Below are 15,000 nucleotides of genomic sequence, written 5' to 3'. Positions count from 1 at the left end.
GGGGATAGTTTCGAAGCAAAATGAAACAGACAGTATGTCACACCAAGAATATCCATTGTGATAAATGGAATCAAAACTAAACTTTAAACTTTAAACTTAAAACTCTGTGTGTGTGTGCGTGTCTCTGTCTGTCTCTCCATTTATCTATCTAACTATCTATCCATCTATGTATCTCTATCTATATATCTATCTACCTTTTTATCTTACTCTCTGTCTGTCTGTCTGTCTTTCTGTCTGTCTGTCTGTCTGTCTGTCTGTCTGTCTGTCTGTCTGTCTGTCTGTCTGTCTGTCTGTCTGTCTGTCTTTCTTTCTATTTATCTGTCTATCTATATATCCATCTATGTATCTGTCTATATATCTATCTACCTTTTTTTAATCTTACTCTCTGCCTGTCTGTCTGTTTGTATGTCTATTTGTCTGTCTCTCTCTCTACCCCTCTCTCTCTGTCAATATAATTACCAAACACAGAGATAGATAAACAGCTAGATAGATAGATAAAGATAAGTGAATGGATAAATAGATAGATGGATAGATAAATAGATAGATAGATAGATAGAGAGAGAGAGAGAGAGAGAGAGAGAGAGAGAGAGTGAGAAACATACCGATAGACAAATAGAAAGATATAGACAGACATATAAACAGAGATAAACACAGAATTATGCGTGTATCATTACAAATTTCTAACGCGTAATGCATCTAAACATATTCCTATACACATGTACGCGCACGTAAATATACGTTTTTTTCACGATACTGAAACTCAGCGAATGGTTTATGTAGTACGAAAATATATGAACAAAAGTATGAATGAAAATGAAATGCTTGAGACTGTCCTTTGTGTATCGTACAGGTATGAATAGTGTTTACGTTTAGAGTTGATATATTTGGATATACATTGTCGTCCGTGTGTGTATAGAAACATGTATATTCCCTTCTCTGTGTTATTTGTATTGTATTTTTGTATATATATTAGTACTTTTTTGTTTTTGTTTTTTACTTACAGTAGAGTGTCGTTTTCTGTTTTAACCCCATATATATTCGAAGGCCATGTAATTTACCTGTATATACTGTATGGACCCCCCCCCCCTACCCCATTTCCCTCACCCTCTCCCCATATAACAGTTCACGGAATCATTACCAACAGCCTATGTTCCCCAACTTTCAATATTTCAACACAAATGAAAGGGTGGAAGGGAGAGGGAGGGGGGAACACCACGCTCACACACACACACACATTCAAATACGCACACGCGCGCATACATACATACAAAAATGAGAGAAAGAGAGAGGGACACACAGAGAGAGAGAGAGAGAGAAGGGAAACAGTAAACAATACCTTAACCCACACATCTATCACCAACCAAAAATAACCCTTCTAGACTCCCAACAAAAGAACGAATATCCCCCCCAAGTTTACCCACGTCACAATACCCTTACTAAATAACCTTTGGCCCCAACCCAGGGGGACTGCTTCGTAGGTAATAAACAGTACCAGAATCGGAAATGGTAACTACCAGACCTATTTCAATGGTACCCGCGTGTTGATTTAGTTGGTAGGAGTGTGTGGCGGGCCTGGGGAAATTAGACGGCCATTGTGGACTAAAACCGAACAGTTTGTTGTTTCGTCTTTATGCGAGGGAGGGACGAGAGAATGGAATCGAATATTGTTTTCAAAAAGGGGGTGTTTTTATTTATTTATTATTTCATTTATTCGATTATTTATCTGTAAATGTATTTATTCGGTTATTTATTTCCTTTGTTTAAATGTTTGTTTGTTGTGTTCGATTATGTTGTATCGTCCGTGTATTTTGGATATATGAAGTGATTTGTGAAAATGTAATAGAATAAGATCGTATGTATCTCTCTTTTTGGTCTCATTATCGCTCTCTTTATCTCTCTTTATCGCTCGCTTTTATCTCTTTCTCTCTCTCTTCTATCTCTCTTTCTCTCTCTTTCTCTCTCTTTCTCTCTCTTTCTCTCTCTCTCTCTCTCTCTCTCTCTCTCTCTCTCTCTCTCTCTCTCTCTCTCTCTCTCTCTCTCTCTCTCTCTCTCTCTCTCTCTCTCTCTCTCTCTCTGCCCCTCTCTCTCTCTCTCTCCCTCTCTCACCGAACAGAGCAGCGTGTACGTATTAGCTGATTGGGAGGAGGTGCGCGACTGGATGTCAGCCTGTCGTATAATTTATTTTCGTTTTTATATGATGAGAGAGAAAGAGAGAGAGAGAGAGAGAGAGAGAGAGAGAGAGAGAGAGAGAGAGAGAGAGAGAGAGAGAGAGAGAGAGAGAGAGAGAGAGAGAGAGAGTAAGAGAGAGAGAGAGAGAGAGAGAGAGTAAGAGAGAGAGAGAGAGATAAAGAGAGAGAGAGAGAGAGAGACAGAGAGAGAGAGAGAGACAGAGAGAGAGAGATAAAGAGAGAGAGAGAGATAAAGAGAGAGAGAGAGAGAGAGACAGAGAGAGAGAGAGAGACAGAGAGAGAGAGATAAAGAGAGAGAGAGAGATAAAGAGAGACAGAGAGACAGAGAAACAGAGAGACAGAGAAACAGAGAGAGAAAGAGAGAAAAGGAAGACAGAGTGAGGGAGAAGGAGGGTGGGGGAGAACACGGAAAGAGAACGAAGAAAAAAAGAAAAGAAAGAAAGAAAGAAAGAGAAAGAGAAAGAGAGAGAGAGAAAAGAACTCTTTGGGGAAATATAAGGAATTAAATGTGAGACTACGGCGCAGCTCAGCGGGTTGATTAAAATGGGGAGCTGGAGGGAGGGAGAGAAAGGAGGGAGGGAGGGAGGGATGGAGAGAAAGGAAGGAGAGAGGGAGGGAGGGAGAGAAAGGAGGGAGCGAGGGAGAGAAAGAAGAGAGGGTGGGAGAGAAAGGAGGGAGGGAGGGAGAGAAAGAAGAGAGGGTGGGAGAGAAAGGAGGGAGGGAGGGAGGGATGGAGAGAAAGGAAGGAGAGAGGGAGAGAAAGGAGGGAGGGAGGGAGAGAAAGAAGAGAGGGTGGGAGAGAAAGGAGGGAGGGAGGGAGAGAAAGAAGAGAGGGTGGGAGAGAAAGGAGGGAGGGTGGGAGAGAAAGGAGGGAGGGAGGGAGAGAAAGAAGAGAGGGTGGGAGAGAAAGGACGGAGGGAGGGAGAGAAAGAAGAGAGGGTGGGAGAGAAAGGAGGGAGGGAGGGAGAGAAAGAAGAGAGGGTGGGAGAGAAAGGAGGGAGGGAGGGAGATAAAGAAGAGAGGGTGGGAGAGAAAGGAGGGAGGGAGGGAGAGAAAGAAGAGAGGGTGGGAGAGAAAGGAGGGAGGGAGGGAGAGAAAGAAGAGAGGGTGGGAGAGAAAGGAGGGAGGGAGGGAGAGAAAGAAGAGAGGGAGGGAGAGAAAGGAGGGAGGGAGGGCCACCGTTCTTGTCTGTGGCCTCCCATGCTATTTCCGCTCTCCGTGACCACTCCCCGCTCTCTCGCTTTCCCCTTCTTCTCTTGTCTTTCCTTCGTCCGCTGTCCTCTCCATGTTTTCGTAAGTTCGTTCCTTCTTCCTTTCCTTCCTCGCTGTCCTTCTATCCTTCCCGACCCGCTTTACTTCCCTTTCCTCCTGTTATTATTCTTTCTACTCCCTTCCTTTTTAGCTTTCTTTCCTCTCTCCTCTTTCTACCCCGCTTTTTTCTTTCACCTCAACTGCCCTTCTCTCTTGCTTTCCGGTCTGACCCTTCACTCTCCTGCCTTCTTTCCAGCATTTCTTACGTTTTTTCCCTACTCTCCCCGCGGTAACGTCGGTCGATCAATAATCACACTACATATAAAAAAAACTTTTGGAATAACCCCAATATTTATACTCATCATTATGTTAACCGGGCGTGGTGAGGGTTGAGGGTTTCGCGCGTGAAGGACGGGTTCAGTGGACGTTGGGCTGGTCTTGGTGTTGATGCCCGCTTCGCATTCCCGTCGCCCCCTGGTTTTGTTTTTATTGGGGTTTGTCCAGTTCCCCCCCCCTCATCTCCACTCTTCCCTACTTCACACCTGTCAAATACCATCCACCTTCCCTCCTGCGGTTGGTCTTTTTCCTTCCCCTATTTTCTTCTTTTCCTCTCCCTTTCACCCTCTTCCTCCCTCCCTCTTCCTCTTTGCTCCCCGTTGTCGTATTCGGTGTCTTTCCTTTCCGTTCTTTCCTTCTTGTTCTTCCGCTTCCCGCCCGAAGCGACATCCAACCCCATCCCAGGCCCTGATCCACTCGCCCCCCAATACCCACCACCCACAAGTCAAGCTCTACATCACCCCTGACACCGCGCCGCGCGCTCGCTCTCTCAGCTCGCTCGCGCCTCCTGCTCGCGGTCGCGCCGCGCTCTCTCCCCTTCGCTCCTCTGCTCTCTATCGCTCTCCTCCACGATCGCGCGCGATTCCCCCCCCACCGCAATTTAATTTCCGCGATAATGTCCCAACACCACCACGACTAGTCAACATTAGCCGTAAATAACGACCAAAAAAACAAAAAAAAAAACAAACCATATCAAAAATCAAAAAACTCACTAAGGATAAAAACAAATATAACAATACTTACTATCTTTTAAACTGAGCCCCTTATTCGATGGTTGCGGCAAAACGAAACGTTTCTATCCAATTTAAGATGTTTGTATAAAAAAACATTTCAAATAAAGTAAAAAAAATGAATTCTTATCTAGACATATACTTGTAATATATGCAATATTACAAAAAACATTAGACTTCCTCTCGGCTCTGCTCGCTACAAACTTGTAGAGTGCTGATTTTATTGTTGAAATTTTGTGATTTTTATTAAAATGCGATGTGCGGTGTGCGTGTGCATATTGCTAAAGCAATTTAGGCTCGGATTTGCAATAGCCTTAGTGTGCGAAGCGGTGCTGCGGTGCGTGCTGCGTGCATCATTGTGTGTGTTTTGTGTGTGTGTGTGTGTGTGTGTGATGTGTTATTTTGTGTGTGTGATTGCGTGTGCGTGGCGTGGCGCTCGTGCGTGTCGTGTGCCATGTGCATGTGCAACTGTTGCAATTTGTGCATGTGCGTGTTTGTGCGTTGTGCGTGTGCGATGCGTTGCGTATGCGTATGCGTATGCGTCGTGTGCGTGTGGGGGGGGCGTGGTTGGGGTGCGTGTCGTGTGCGTATGCACAGTATGAGTTTGCCGTGTCGTGTGCGTGTCGTATGCGTATGTGTAGTGCGTGTGCCTTGTGGTCGTATGCGTGTTATTGCGTAATGCGTATGCGTATGTGTGTGCGTGTGCCTGTGCGTGTGTGTGTGCTTTAACTTTTACAATTAATTTACTTTATTAACATTTTTATTTTTACCTGCCTAGCGAAACGGAACGTAAAGATCGAGGATGAAGGAAGTAAAGAAAAAACGCGGGCGCACGAAGCACCGCGATAAAGAAAAAACGGGTCGAGGCAGGGGTAAGATTGAAAGTTAGTTTTTTTTTTTTATTTGAGAATTTTGAAAAAAATAAATAAAATAAAAAATGAGGATAATGATTAGAGGGCCAAGATTGAGGAGAAGAAAAAAGATAAACGTGTATGTAGGTAAATGTAGACACTGAAAGGCAATATATATATAGTATATAATATTATATATAAATATTTACTCATATATTGATGGATATATGTGTGTTTGTGTGTGTGTGGTGTGTAGTGTGTGGTGTGTGTGTTGTTTGTGTGTGGGTGTACAAATATATTTATACACCTACATACATTATAAATATATATACCATACCTGCTCTCCCGCGCTCACTCTCGCTCTCTCTCTCTCTCTCTCCTCCTCTCTCTCGTCTCTCTCTCTCTCGCTTCTCTCCCCCTCTTCTTCCCCTGCTGCCATCACCACCTTCAGCTGCACACTTGCAACTGCTTTCACTCATCCGCACACATCAATCAACTCCACCACGAAGTGCCAGTCCTCACAGCACCCTCCACAAAATACACCCACAGACCACCCCACCCGCGGACCCCCTCCCTGGGTTATGAGACTCTAATAAGCAAATAACCCGGGCTGATAAGCTATGCACCAGGATCATTAAAATTTTGCGCTTCTCGTTCTCTTCTGCATTATCTTCAGGCTCCTGCGATGCCTCCATGATCACTCTCCCATTTTCATCATTGATTATCATCTCATTTATTATCAGTCTTTTTTTCCTTTCCTCATTATCAATCATTTTCAATCACACAACCAAACCGCCCCCATCATCATTAGTATCATCTGTCGTCTTCCTCAATTATTCATCATTATTCTTGCCTGCATTATCACATCTGAACTGGTGGATCGTAGTGCCCGCTGGAGCTGCATCAGGGGGAGCTTACCAGGTAGAGGCATGCTTCATGTTAGTCTACTGGTCTTCTTACAGCGGAGGTGCGGGGCTCTCCTCATTATCTGGCAGCAGGTTCTCGCATGATTTAGCACGCTTCTCTGCATGAGCATCATCATGATCAGCAGGGAAGGCGTTCGGATTAGCAACTTGCAGGAGGGAAGTCGCTTCTTCCTCTTGTTCATCCATCACTTTGTGATGCTTTATTATATCAGGCTTCTTTCGTCATTATTCATTAACACTATCATCATTAGCATTAACATTAAGCCTAGACATCATTTACCCTGACTGCTTCAGCTGCCCTTAACACCCTCTCTACCACCACCCTGCACCATCCCCTTCTACTCCCACCAAGCCCCATACGACTTCCCATTCCCCCCCTCCCCCCTCCCATATCCATCACCACCCACCACTCCCACTACACCTCCCAAAGTCCACCTGAGCCGCATGTAACACTAAAGCGCACCATATGTCACCCGAACCCACCACCTACCGGACCCCCCACCCCCCCCCCCCCCCCCAAAAACAAAAAAAAAAAAAACCAAAAAAAAAAAAAAACAAACAAAAAAAAAAAAAAAAAAAAAAAACCAAAAAAAAAAAAAACAAAAAACAAAAAAAAAAAAAAAAAAAAAAAAAAAGAACAAAAAAAACAACAACCAACAACAAAAAAACACAGAAAAACAACAAACACAACAAAAAATAGACCAAAACAACACAAAACAACCACAACAAAAAAAAACAAAAACACCCCAACAAAAACAAAACAAAAAACCAACAAACAAACCACAAACCCCAAACAACAACAAAAAAAACAACGAAAAACAACAAAAAAAAAAACAAAACAAACTCATGGCAAATCCACTTTTTACCCCTCCACCACAACAACCACAAAACACAAATCGATTACATCGCAACCACACCAACTAACCTACCAAAACCACAACATAACACTCGCGTAACACATCCGAATGCTTATCATGATCCGCCCTGTTAATTTTTTTTTTTTTCGCGTATTTTGCTAATAAAATAAAAGTAAGCATTAAATAGCGGTTTTGTAAAAAATATATTTAGTTCCAATTATATAGTGTAATACCTAAATTTGTACGTTGTTGTTTGGGCAATTATAAATTCTCCATCATAATTCGGAACTTTGTTTTTTAAAAATCTAACTATCCACGCCACCGGTTCACGACAAAAGGAAAGAGGATAGAAGAGAGAGAGAGAGAGAGGAGCTGCGCGGCGCTCGCGAGTGAACCCCGCGCCGCGCGGCTCGCGGCCTTCGCGCGCGCCCTCGCGCTCCGAGGGCGATAGCTAACCCCCTGCTCGCGCGCGCGGCGCGGCTCCTTGCGGCCCTCTCGTCTCGATCGCCCGCCCGCCCTCGACCGCCTTCTCCTCTCTCTCCTGCTCTGCGCTCTCGCTCGCTCACTCTCCCCTCTCTCGCTCGCCCCGCTCTCCCTCTCTCGCTCTGCGTCTTCCCGCGCCTCTCCTCGTCACTCTCTCTCTTCAACTCTCCCTCTTCTTCTCGCGCGACAGCGCCCAGAGACAGAGAACCACCCACTAACAGAGAGAGAGAGAGAGACATTGATATAGACAGAGAGAGAGAAGAGAGAGAGATAGAGAGGAGAGAGAGAGAGAGAGCGAGAGAGAGGACCCCGGACCCCACCAGAGAAGCGAGAGTACGACAAGTGCCAGACGCTCGCGCTCTCGCGCTGCTCTCTCTCGCGATCGCGCTCTGCCTCCGTCTCCGTCTCCCCACCGCGCGCTAGCTGGCGATCCCACTCACTTCACTTCTGACTCTCTCTCTCTCTCCCATCCCTCGTCCCCTTCTCTCTACTCTTAGTCCCGCGCTCTCGTCTCTCTCTCTCTTGCTCCGTATCTCGCTCCTCTCTTCTCTTCTCGCCCCGCGTCCCTCGCCCTCTCTCTCTCTCTCATCGCTCGCTCTCTCTCTCGCCTCCCTCTCCTCGCGCTCCGCTCCCTCCCTCTCCCCCTCTCTCTCTCGTCTGCTCTCTCTCCTTTCTCCCCCTACCTCTCCCTCTCCCTCTCCCGCTGACCCATCGCCGTCTCGCGCCTTTCAGCTTCGCCCCCTATCCTCGCTCTCTCCACTCTCCCCTCGCCTCTCTCTCCCCACCCTCTCGCTACTTCTCTCTCTCTCGTGTCTCGTCTATTCCCATCTCTCCTAGATCTCTCTTGCCCGCTCGCGCGCTCTCCGCTCGTTCTTCCCGCGCGAGCTCCCCGCGTAGCCCGCTCGACTCGTCCGCCTCTATCGCTCTGCTATGCTCTTTCGCTCGCGTCTTTCGTAAGCCCTCTCTCTCCCGGCGGCGCTCCCGCTACACCCGCCGCGTCCCCCTCCTCCCCTACGCCCTTCCCCTATCTCTTTCCCTCGTCTATCGGGTCGCCACCGCTCGCGACGCTCCCAGCTTTCTCCGCTCGCCCTGCTCGCGACGCGCTTCTCTTGCGCTACTCTCTCTCGCCCCACGTCTCGCTCTCTCCCGCTCTACTTTCTTCTTTCTTTCTCTCTCTTCTCGCTCTCTGCTCTCTCTCTCTCTCTCTCTCTCTTCTCTCCCTCTCCCTCTATCCTCCCTCTCCCTCTCTCTTCTCTCAGCTCCCTCTCTCTCTCTCTCCCTCCTCCTCTTCTCTCTCTCTCTCTCTCTCTCTCTCTCTCTCTTCTCTCTCTCTCCCTCTCCCTCTCTCTCTCTCCCATCTCTCTTTATTTCTCACTCGCTCTTCTCTCTCTCTCTACTCTCTCTCTCCCTCTCCCTCTCCATCCTACACCCCCCACACCCTCCCTCCCCTCACCCCCCCCTCTCCACACCCTCCCCCCACCCCCCCTCTCCCCTCTTCCCCCTTGCCACCCCATGGTCCCACCCCCCCCCCCACACACCCACCCCACCGTATCCCACCCTCTGCAGCCTCCCCCACTCGTTGCTCCCTCCTCCCGCCCTCCCCCTTCCCCCAAAGACCGCCCCCCCCACCCTCCACCCGGAACTGATAGTTACAGCCTAACAAGCCACTTCTCCACAGACGTGACTTGGTTAAGTAGTAAGTATTAAGTAGTTAAGAGGGTATTTAAAACGTCTTCTTTTTTTTTCCTTTTTTTCTCCACATTATTATTCACATCCACTCCACGAAAGAAAAAAAACTAATATATTTTGTATTTATAATTTTCCTTTTTATATCTTATTTAAGTTATCTCGATTATCCTCATAAATCATCTCACATTACATAATAGGTACTCATAGACAGATTTAATCGTATCAACGATTAACCATAAGTCAGTGTATTTTTTTTTTTTTACAGATCAAATAAATATGCTCTGTATATTTTTCACTTGAAGCTAACAACCTCTTCCCTATAAATAAACTTCTAGGAAAGGTCACCAGGAAAATTATTCACTCCACACGGCTTATCACTAAACACTATATCGTGATCATGCAAATGTGACATTTATTTACTCATTGCATGAACGCCCTATTATTCATAAATAATATATTGAAAAATCCATCCCCCTTTGATTTTCCCATGATTTTTTTTTTCCCCCCCCCTCCCCGTTTCTCCCCCCAATCCCCTATTCTACCCTTTTCCTCTCCCCTTTCTCCTCTCCTCCTTTCCCATTTCTCCCCCTTTTTTCCTCCCCCCCCCATTCCCCCCCCCCCCCAATTTTCCAACCTCCCTCTCCCCCCAAAATTTTCCCCCCCCCTTCCCCCCCCCCTCCCTTTTCTTTTCCCCCCTCCCCCCTTCCTCCCTTTCCCCCTCCCCCTCCCCTCCCCCCCCCCCCCCCCCCCTCCCTTCCCCCTCCCCCCCCTAATTCCCCCCCCCCTCCCCTCCCCCCTCCCCCCCCCTTTCCTCCCCCCACATCAAAAAAACCCGAGCCCGCACCGCTGTCCCACCACGAGACGAGACAAGGAGTGAGGTGTATTATGCAAGAGCGACCGGCCACCATTGCCTGACGACAGGGGTCTGGCTGGGCAAAAGGCGGCGCTGTTGGCAGAGACACGCGCACCAGCCTACCCGTGAAGGAGGCCAGGAATAACAGGGGGGGGGGGAAGCGAGAGCGAGAGGGGAGGACGAGAGTATGACGGTGGTGATAGGAAGAGAAGGATAGAAGAGAAAGACGGTTGGTGATAGGAAGAGAAGGATAGAAGAGCATGACGGTGATGATAGAAAGAGAAGGAGTAGAGAGCAAGACGCTGATAAAAGGTAGAGAAGGATAGAAGAACATAACGGTGGTGATAGGAAGAGAAGGAGATAAGAGCATGACGCTGATGATGGAAAGAGAAGGAGACGAGAGCATGGCGGTCATGACAGGATTAACATGAAGCACGAGAACGGGAATGGCAAGAATAACCGCAATAAAAGCGATAACAGCGTAGAACACGAGAACAGGAGCGTGCAGCGGAAAGCAAGAGGACAGTAACAATAACAGCAATAACAGCAAGGATCAAGAGAATAACCATAACAGAAGTGAACAGGAGAATAACTAACAAAACAAACGAAAAACAAGAGAATAGTAATAACAGCAGAGAACACGAAGCCAACACCAATAATAACATAGAACAAGAGAATACCAACAATAACAATAACAGTGACACCAACAGTAACAGTGACACCTACAATAACAACAAAAACAGTGACACTAGCAGTAACAGTGACACAAACAATAACAATGACATCAAAAACAGTGACACCAACAATAACAGTGACACCAACAATAACAATGACACCAACAATAACAACAATAACAGTGACACCAACAATAACAACAATAACAGTGACACCAACAATAACAATAACAGTGACACCAACAATAACAGTGACACCAACAATAACAATAACAGTGACACCAACAATAACAGTGACACCAACAATAACAACAATAACAGTGACACCAACAATAACAGTGACACCAACAGTAACAGTGACACCAACAATAACAACAATAACAGTGACACCTACAATAACAACAATAACAGTGACACCTACAATAACAGTGACACCTACAATAACAAAAATAACAGTGACACCAACAATTACAACAATAACAGTGACACCTACAATAACAGTGACACCTACAATAACAAAAATAACAGTGACACCAACAATTACAACAATAACAGTGACACCTACAATAACAACAATAACAGTGACACCAACAATAACAGTGACACCTACAATAACAACAATAACAGTGACACCAACAATAACAGTGGCACCAACAATAACAACAATAACAGTGACACCAACAATAACAGTGACACCTACAAAAACAACAATAACAGTGACACCAACAATAACAGTGACACCAACAATAACAGTGACACCTACAATAATAACAATAACAGTGACACCTACAATAACAACAATTACAGTGACACCATCAATAACAGTGACACCAACAATAACAGTGACACCAACAATAACAACAATAACAGTGACACCAAAGATAACAACAATAACAGTGACACCAACAATAACAGTGACACCTACAATAACAGTGACACCTACAATAACAACAATAACAGTGACACCAACAATAACAGTGACACCTACAATAACAGTGACACCTACAATAACAACAATAACAGTGACACCAAAAATAACAGTGACACCAACAATAACATCAATAACAGTGACACCAACAATAACAGTTACACCAACAATAACAACAATAACAGTGACACCAACAATAACAGTGACACCAACAATAACAACAATAAGAGTGACACCAACAATAACAACAATAAGAGTGACACCAACAATAACAGTGACACCAACAATAACAGTGACACCTACAATAACAGTGACACCAACAATAACAACAATAACAGTGACACCAACAATAACAAGTGACACCAACAATGACAATAACAGTGACACCAACAATAATAACAATAACAGTGACACCAACAATAACAACAATAACAGTGACACCAACAATAACAACAATAACAGTGACACCAACAATAACAGTGACACCAACAATAACAGTGACACAAACAATAACAATAACAGTGACACCATCAATAACAACAATAACAGTGACACCGTCAATAACAATAACAACAATGACAGTGACACCAACAATAACAGTGACACCAACAATAACAGTGACACAAACAATAACAATAAGTGACACCATCAATAACAACAATAACAGTGACACCAACAGTAACAGTGACACCAACAATAACAACAATAACAGTGACACCAACAATAACAGTGACACCAACAATAACAACAATAACAGTGACACCAACAATAACAACAATAACAGTGACACCAACAATAACAACAATAACAGTGACACCAACAATAACAGTGACACCAACAATAACAGTGACACCTACAATAACAGTGACACCTACAATAACAACAATAACAGTGACACCAACAATAACAGTGACACCTACAATAACAGCAATAACAGTGACACCAAAAATAACAGTGACACCAACAATAACAGTGACACCAACAATAACAACAATAACAGTGACACCAACAATAACAACAATAACAGTGACACCAACAATAACAACAATAACAGTGACACCAACAATAACAGTGACACCTACAATAACAGTGACACCAACAATAACAACAATAACAGTGACACCAACAATAACAACAATAACAGTGACACCAACAATAACAGTGACACCAACAATAACAACAATAACAGTGACACCAACAATAACAAGTGACACCAACAATGACAATAACAGTGACACCAACAATAATAACAATAACAGTGACACCAACAATAACAACAATAACAGTGACACCATCAATAACAACAATAACAGTGACACTAACAATAACAGTGACACCAACAATAACAACAATAACAGTGACACCATCAATAACAACAATAACAGTGACACCAACAGTAACAGTGACACCTACAATAACAACAATAACAGTGACACCAACAATAACAGTGACACCAACAATAACAGTGACACCAAAAATAACAGTGACACCAACAATAACAGTGACACCAACAATAACAACATTAACAAGTGACACCAATAATAACAACAATAACAGTGACACCAACAATAACAGTGACACCAACAATAGCAACAATAACAGTGACACAGACAATAACAACAATAACAGTGACACCAACAATAACAACAATAACAGTGACACAGACAATAACAACAATAACAGTGACACCAACAATAACAAGTGCCAACAACCATAACAACAGTGATAACAATAACAACTGTAACAACAATTATAATAGTGAAACCAACAATAACAACAAAAACAGTGACATCAACAATAACAGTGACACCAACAATAACAGTGACACCAACAATAACAGTGACACCAGCAATAACAGTGACACCAACAATAACAGTGACACCAACAATAACAGTGACACCAGCAATAACAGTGACACCAACAATAACAGTGACACCAACAATAACCAACAGTAACAACATTAAAACAATAATAACGGCGACAGCACCCCTAACAACAACAGCAGCGGAGAACAAGCAAACAATAACAACAATAACAGCAATAACGACCCCTCCCAGGATCAGTGTCGGTGTGATGTGATTAGCCGGTAGGTGGCACTCAAACAGCAACGTTCGTTTGCTGAGCCCCTGGTTTGAATGGCTGAGGGTGGGGAGGGAAGGGAAGGGAGAGGGTGGGGAGGGAAGGGGAAAGGAGAGGGAGGGAAGGGAAAGGGGAGGGAGAGGGTGGGGAGAGGGTGAGGAGGGAGGGAGGAAGAGGGAGGGAGACAAACGGAGGAGGGAGGGAGGAAGAGGGTGGGGAGGGGGAAGGAGAGGAGGGAGACAGAGGGAGGAATAGGATGGGAAGTGGGGAGGGAGATGAGAGCGGGAGGGTAACGTTGAGGAGGTGAGGGAGGGAGGAAGAGGTGAGAGGGAGGGGGTGTTGTTGTAGCAGGTTGTGGAGGTGTTGGGTGGGGGTGGAGAGCTCACAGGGAGGATTGTGGGGCGTGGGGTAAGGGTGGAGAGGGTTGTGGGGCCTATAGCGGGGGTGGGGAAGGTATGTGGGGCGCATGGTGGGGGTGTGGGAAGGGGGTGACGCTCCTACAGCCTCCCAGGTGTGAGATTCAGACCCGCCGTCGAGACTTGCCTGAGTCTTACTTAACATCTTGTGTTTGTCCTTCTCTCATGCGTGATAGATTGCATAACAGCTTTTCACCAACAGAGGGAGATCTCACCGGCACACCTTGAACGAATGCGCTTAGAAAAATAAGTCTACGTAACAACATAGTCCCTTATTCTGCAACGAACACATTGAACCCCCAACGCCCGGCATCAGTCCAACATTCCTCCTGAAAACACACACAAACAAGCTCCCCAAAATCAATAGGACTCACGAACACAACCGAATGACCAACCAGCATCCTAAACCAAACCCCTAAAACAGGATTCGAAGAGAAAACATGCGCTGCGGACAGGATTCGAACCTGTGCGGGCAGAGCCCAATGGATTTCAAGTCCATCTCCTTAACCACTCGGACACCGCAGCTCCGTCAGGGAAGGAAATGCGCGGGGAAATTATCACCGATGGAGACATCTGGCACCTTCGAGACCGTGTATTCGTCGACGCAATTTTTTCTCCTTCGTTTCTCTTCATGGTCGCTTTTCCTAGCTATTTGTGTTTCTTGTTGTTGCTTGCTGTGTGGGTGGAAAGGGAAAATGGAAACAAAAAAAAGGGAGACGAGATGAAAGACGAAAAAG

The 15,000-nt window shown here is 45.3% G+C and overlaps 1 non-coding gene across 1 annotated transcript; it reads right to left on the bottom strand.

Moving 5' to 3' along the window:
- Positions 1-14,706: 14,706 nt before the first annotated feature.
- Positions 14,707-14,788, bottom strand: Trnas-uga. Its single transcript has one exon. It is a non-coding gene; the product is annotated as a tRNA-Ser (tRNA).
- Positions 14,789-15,000: the final 212 nt, after the last annotated feature.

Source organism: Penaeus chinensis, chromosome 37 (assembly GCF_019202785.1).
Source record: "Penaeus chinensis breed Huanghai No. 1 chromosome 37, ASM1920278v2, whole genome shotgun sequence".
Taxonomy (NCBI): Eukaryota; Metazoa; Arthropoda; class Malacostraca; order Decapoda; family Penaeidae; genus Penaeus; species Penaeus chinensis.
The sequence above is the reverse complement of the archived record's forward strand: the minus strand, read 5'-3'. Positions and strand labels throughout refer to the sequence as shown.